The sequence below is a fragment of the Atta colombica genome, unplaced genomic scaffold, assembly GCF_001594045.1.
Source record: "Atta colombica isolate Treedump-2 unplaced genomic scaffold, Acol1.0 scaffold140, whole genome shotgun sequence".
Lineage (NCBI taxonomy): Eukaryota > Metazoa > Arthropoda > Insecta > Hymenoptera > Formicidae > Atta > Atta colombica.
In genome coordinates this window covers 1,784,381-1,791,837 of record NW_017259229.1, presented here as the reverse complement: position 1 = coordinate 1,791,837, position 7,457 = coordinate 1,784,381, and positions in this window count along the sequence as shown.

The window sequence follows — 7,457 nt, the reverse complement described above, 5'->3', positions numbered from 1 at the left end:
TTGTACATAAAAATTAGTATTTTTCAATTTTATGAAATTTTTAGTGTATTTTCTATTAAATTTTATGTGTATTTGTACGAAATTTAATGCATGTGAATGCATTATATTTAAATTATTTATACGTAATGTTCATTTTTATTAATAACATTAAATATTAATGTATCTGCTTGAAATTTATTTTGATCGTTATACGTGAAAGTAAATTTTTTTTTTTAACAATATATGTATATTGCAAGTTTTATTCTAATGTACGTATATTGAAAAAAATTATGTGATGTATCAACAGTATTATTTTAATTTAAAAAAATTTTATTAATTTAATAACATTATTAATGAAACAAATACGTGATTTTGTTTAAATAAAAAATTTTATTTGTTTCATTAACGGCTGTTCCTTTTTCGGATAAACTATATAATAATTTATCTACTGAATAAACAGAAGAGTAAAAAAAGTAAGAGAGTAAGAGAATAACAGAGAATGACAAAAAGTTTATAAAAGGTGAAAGTCTAGTCTTATTTAAGTCTACTTTTATTGAAACAAAAAAAATAAACAAAATTATTTTTAATTAAAATAATGCTTATGAGTGAAAAATGTTGTATATTCGAGGCATTCAAGGCATTTATGATATTACCACTTTGTAATTTTAATTGTAATATTATTATTCCAGTTTCGATTTGGGATTATTTCAAAACCGACAAATAATCGACGCGCAGTTTGCTTAAACAGAAAATTGTTAAAGATAAAATTGCAAGAAATATTATTAGCTATGAAACCTCGCCTTGATCGAACATGGTATTTTTCACTTATGTTTAATTTCATCAATTGATTTTTACTTGATTTTGTTAAAATAACGCTGTTGACGTAATAACATTATTTGTTTTTCAATATAACTGTCTTATATCCATTTCTATGTAGATCAACTTTTAATCTTAAAATTTATTTTAAGTTAGAATAAACTAAAATATGTTAAAATATGTTAACATATTTTTTATCTTCCTGAATTTCCTAGTCAGACCTAAAATTGGTTTGAAATTTTTAGACGTTCTAAAATCAATCATATTTTAAACAGATTGTTTGAGTTATCTTTTAATAATCTTTCTCTGTCTCTTTGCGTCTCAATTTCATTTCATACTGTGATTTGCGTAGGAATGGACGATGTGCGAATAATTTTCACAAAGTTTCACAACACTCTTCTACAACACGCCGGAAGCGCGAATATATTGCAGCCAGTATAATATAATTGCATAAAGGAGAAACCTCGGTTTTGATTTCATTAAGAAAACCGTTATCTGATATGGATTCTAACGCGCAAAAAGACTAATTAAAAAAAAAGGAAAAAATTTTTCAGTTTTAAGTAAAATTACGTTATTAGTTATGGCACGCGTTAAATATGCACATTTCTTTCGCGATTGATATAACATAGAAAAATTAGCGCTAATATAGAAAAAGCTGAATTATATAATTCAAGTTACACGAATTTCCACATTATGTTATGCGAAATAATTACGAACGGGTTTAGTATTGTTCTTTCTACTCGTAATATTAAAAGTATTATAATATATAAAATATATAAAATAATCAGATTTAAATATTCAGGATTTAAAAATATAAGAATTTTAAGGCAAATTTTAAATTAATTTTAAGGCAAAATAAAAAATGACGAAGAATGTATCTTCAGTCTTTCTTTTATCAAAAAACTTGATTCTTTTATTCAAGATTTATCAATAACTTGATAAAAAAATAAATAAATATCAATTACTTACTATTTCGAAGCATCCAAAGCATTCAGCACTAGATTATAGACAGTTTCAACGAGTCGTGTATAATATGGTGGTTCAAATAGATGCATCGACGTCATCTGGTTTTAATCGTCGTTTTCTGCAACTCGCGTATCGTCTGTAAGCAAAAAAGATTTATCTTGTTTGAAAGATTTTTGTCTAAGTTTGTCTAAGCGGCGGGCAAAAAGCTTGCTCGGTAATTTCGCGGTTATTCAGTCGCGTGTTTAAGCATTCCTTATTCGGTTCCTTATTGCATCCCTATTGTCCTCGTAACGTGCTCTCTCTTGCCTACCTATCTGTGGGTTTATTGCATATGCACGTTCTAAGCGCTTCCTGAATTAGTTATAAAGAATTCCCCCGACCCTTCTTCCTTTGACCGTATTACACAAAATCGATGTGCAAGAAGGCCTGAATATCGTGACGCAGCTTCTTTGTAAACGTCATCACACGCTCGCTATTTTAGACGTCATTACGTCAAAGAAGATGCAATACTTTCATTACGCTGATTACACCGGTTATACACGTTAACAATTTATGACGTAGACATAAGGCGACGTAATAAACGTTCCAAGTTTATCCCATTCAGAAGAGATTTTTAATGAAATCTCCTATGATGCTTCGCGTAACACAATAAAAGGTCCTCTACATAGAAGTCGTAAACGGTGGAATTCTAAGTCGTAGGAAACTGACCAATTCTAATGAGTATTCTTCTTATATTTGATTGTGATTGATTGGTTTCTTACGACTTAAGACTCCACAATCGTCTATAACTTTTATGTAGAGGATCCCCTTAATGCTTTAAAACTCAATAATACATTTTTTTTGTTATATAATTGAACATATAAAAAAAGAATCATGATTGTATTTATAAGAAAAATAACAATTTCCAATTCCAATTTATAGAAGAATGCAATATCCTTTCAATGCAATATATCGATACAATGAGTGCAAAAAATATTTGTACAGAGATTTTTTTAAAAAAACATTTTTAAAAAGCACATTAATTGGCAATTTATTGACAATAAAATAGACTGTATATTTTTCAAAATTATTTTATCTAAAAAATATAATAAATAAAAATATAATAATAAAAATATTATGTATAATAATAAAAATATTAAATTATATTATTTATATAAATTGTGTTATTAGATGCACAAAAAGTACAGTCGAGAAATTTACCATCCAAGGAATATGCGAAATTCTTTTGTTTATTTTAGGATAAAACATATTCATAAAATTGCTAATTAATATTTATTTTCTACATAAGGTTGTTTTATAAAAAAATATACTTTTACACTCACTGTATCTGATCTTCGATTATATAAATTTCCTTAGTATGCAATAATTATTCTCTTAAGTATTGTATTACCATTGTGCGGTTTACTTACTACTTTACTTTTACTTACTACTTTATTGCGTATCTCAATATGACACAAACGATAAATAACATCGAAAAGAAAGATAAGTACCTTTTTGGCATCGTTCAATGTTGTGGGAACATAGTGAGCATTGATCGCTTGCGCCATAGTACAGTAGTCGCGATACAAAATGTATTGATCCTTCAACCAATGCCTAATCGTGAAAACTCTCTCCCGGAACTGATCGTTTAGCTTCGATTTCAAGTCGTCTACATCTGGAAAAAAGGCGTTCCATATTTTCAACATGCGTGAATATAAAATCGAGAATATATTTAAGAATATATTTTGAATACATTTGAATGCGTTTGTACATAATGCCTTTATTTAAATGCAAAATGAATTTAATGCATTCGTCATACGACTTTATACCGCTATCGGTCTGTACGTTCTCATTGTTTCGATACAATGCGGATTCCTTCTATTCATTGCTAGAGTCGCAATTGTCGGCGCATTCGCCGCGGCACGACTCGCCACTTCGGGCGCGTTCATTAAAATGACATAAATCGCGAAATAAATCAAAAAGAAAAAAACATGAAATGTAAACGTAAAATCTTTAATTAAAGATAAACACACAAACAATATAATAATTTATTTATCGTTGAGAAATGAAATAGTTTTTTTATTCAAACTAGAAAGCGGACATTAATAATTGATATCATAAACATCAAGAAATATCTATAAAAAGATAGATATATAAAAGATTTCTTTACTTAAATTATTTAATTAATTTATTACATAATTTTAAAAGATCGATATGAAGAAAAACATATTAAAAAATAATTACAGTTGCATTACAGTTACATTAGTTACGTCATTTTGTAAAATAATAGATAATACATTGATATTGGGACTATGATTCTTCATATTTATTCCATCTGATAACGGATGATTACTGACATCATAAAAGATACGAAGGATAGTCTATTCTAAGCGCTAATGAATATTTAAATGATATAAGTGACAAAAAACTTATAGGTTTTCTGATTGTTAGTATTGAAGGACATAAATATAAAGAAGAAATTGTAATAATTATAAAATTGTAATGTGCAATGTATATGATTATATAAAATTTACTGAGGAGAATCACATTAAAAATTAAAACTATTTGAAACTATTTGAAATTATTTTATCCTATGACTTTGATTTATAATAATAGTGAATGACAAATAGCTTGGATCGAATAGTCCATTTTTTCTTGTATATATTTGAATATATTTATTAGAGCTCTTTATTAAATTATTAACTTCTTTGTTTAAATTTATAAATTACCAGGTTGCGTAAATTCAGCAATCTTCGGAAATTCCAAAGGCTTGAAATAGCTTCCAGTAAAATCCGATTCTAGTCTTAAGTTCTTCAATTTGTGTAGGTATTTCTGGAGGTCTTCTCGTTCTTGCTGCAGTTGTAGTTCGACAATCCGCTTCCGAAGTGCGCGCATTTGTTTCCCGTCAAATCTCAAAGGTTTGTCTTCCTTACGACTTCCTGTGCTATTACGATTGCCAGCTGATTTCGAATTCGTTATTCTTGTTCTTTTCTTTCTTCTCTTGAAATTATATTCATAACTATTATGATTAGACTGAAAACGTTATTAGAAATGACGAAATGGCTTTTCTTGCCAAAATACATTATGTAATCATTACATAATGATTTTTTGGCATTGCAAATATATCGACACTTGGACCTTCAACGAGTTATTTATATATTATTATTCCCAAATTGAATTTATAGTATTTATAGTATTTAACTTTTAGCCTATTTGAAAATAAGAGCATATTTTTAAAATGTTATAGCTTTTTTCTTAAATAAAATTTATAATTCATCATTTTATTCTCTTGTCTCAAAATATGACACTATAGTGCCTTTTTCGTCTTGTAAAAGTTAATCGCAAAATGTATGTGATTTTAAAGCAAAGACAATTAAACAAGAAACATCCTATATTCGGTCAAAGCAGATCTTGATGCTTAAATATTTCTGTGTTAATTTATATCTAAATCTACAAACATATCTAAATCTACAAACTGCGCGCCAAAATCGTTTCCGATCTGGAAGCGCAATCATGAACAGAAATAAATCAGAATTAATATAATTTATTAAATCTCTCGACAAGCAGTTTAATAATTTTTTTTATACTATAAAGATACTGATAAATATCTTTATAAGAATATTAATAATCTGATGTTAATAGAAAAACAATTTAGAAAAAACATTTTTTTTAATCTATCATAAATTAAAAAAAAAATATTTAGAAAGAGAAAAATTTGATCAAAAAGATAGAAGCTGTATTAGGTCGATAAAAAATATTTCACTAATACTTACAATTTTATGTTTCTCCGAAGAGTGGCAACTTTCGTTCTCTTCTCTCATTTTTTTCTTCAATATATTCTGAATTTCAGATACGCTTTTGTTATTAAAGGGGCTTTTCGATGCTTTTGTCGCAGTTTTCGAATTCGTGTGTTTTTTAGCCAATGCATCTTTGTGTGATCTTTTTTTCAGTACATCATATTCAACATCCTGTTTTTTCGGAATTCGTTGATTCAAGTTTCCTTTTGAAATATCTTCTCTTCTCTCTTTGTTCTTCTCTAACAAATTAGATTTAACCGACTCGAGCCAGTCCTCGTTGTTCGCCACCGGCAATCCGATGACATCTATCACTGCGCGTTCCCTCGCTCTATTCGACGCTTCCTCACGCTCTTTCCGGTTGCTTTCTTGTCGGACAGTCATCTTCGAGGAGTTTTTCTTCTCATCTGTCTTCGTCACGTCGCCGGTCAACGAATCCGAGGAATCCAATGAGTTCTTATTGGAACTTATAGTTGAAAGATTCGTCAGACCGATTGCATTATCACCTTAAAATTATCGTCACAACGATAGAATTTTCCGATTAAAAAAATAAAAAAATTATGTGTTGTTTAATGACTGTTAAAGATTACCTCTAACATAAAAAAAATGATATTCTATGTGTGACGATTGTTATAATTTATTGTTTCGAAATTTAATTGCTATTTACAAATATTATAGAAATATTTTATTAATTCAACAAAATAGTTAATAAATAGAGAAAAAGGTGGGTTTTCATTTTATATTTTTCTAATTTTTTATTTTTTAGTTATATTCAAGCCATTGATCGCAAACGATAATTTATTGATCTAAGTTTAATAAAAACACTTGAAATAATCAGAATAATTCCATAAACTGGGAAAAATTGTTTAAACAAAAGGAAATATGTTGAGATTATCTGAATGTAATAGAATAAAATGTCACTTTTCCTATATTTTTACAGAATCTGATTTCTTCAAATTTACTTGGACTTTCCATGAAGTTTGTTCGTATCAATTATAATTAAAAATATCCTCAATCCTCCTATTCCTTTTGTTTAAATCAATTTTTTCGCGGAATTCTATTTTAAAATAGATCTCCTAATACTTATTGTTAGACATTTCGTTGGAGGAACTCCAATTCTAACGCCGTCAATTATTTATAACATTTTATTTATTTTACCATTTGAAATGTTTTCCTTTCGAAATGACTCCTCTCGATGCTGATAACTTTTTCTCTGATTCTTCGAATGCGAGCTGATGGGTCGTGGCAATTTCAATGAATGTACACTCATGTTATCTGGATTCCCGATGATGCTCTCGAGATCGCTGACGTGGTCTGACGGTCTCGGATCAACCTTTGCACTTTTCGGCGTCAGATCGAACCCATCTCTGCAGCCGAATAAAACATTTTGCTAAATCATTTTCATAAAGATTTGATCGTTTCGAGAATATCGACACTTTGCCACTTTACATTCGAGCTTGTGATAATAAATCATTGATAACGATTACGGCATTCATCATGAGCCATTCGACCTTTTCTATCATTAATTGTAAGTTAAAGCATTATCCCTTGACACTGTCTTATACAATACGTTTCGACTATCAATTATATTTACACGCATTAATTATATTTTTATTCATTTTTTCATAAAAACAAAATTAAATTATTAGAATCAGTAATAAACTTTAATTGTTCTTCTTTATATTTATTATACAAATAATAAAAATTTATTTATGTAGGAATTATTTCCTAATTTAATTAGAATTCTGCACTAATAATATAAAAAAAGTTTCAATCGAATTGACTGAAATTGATATTTTGTAGAAATCATGTACAAATTAAAAGTATTGTTAGGTAAAATATAAAAAATGGGAAAATTTATTCTATCGCCATTTGAAAATCGTTAAAACTTGCAGTAAATAAATATTTACTTAATAAAAAAAT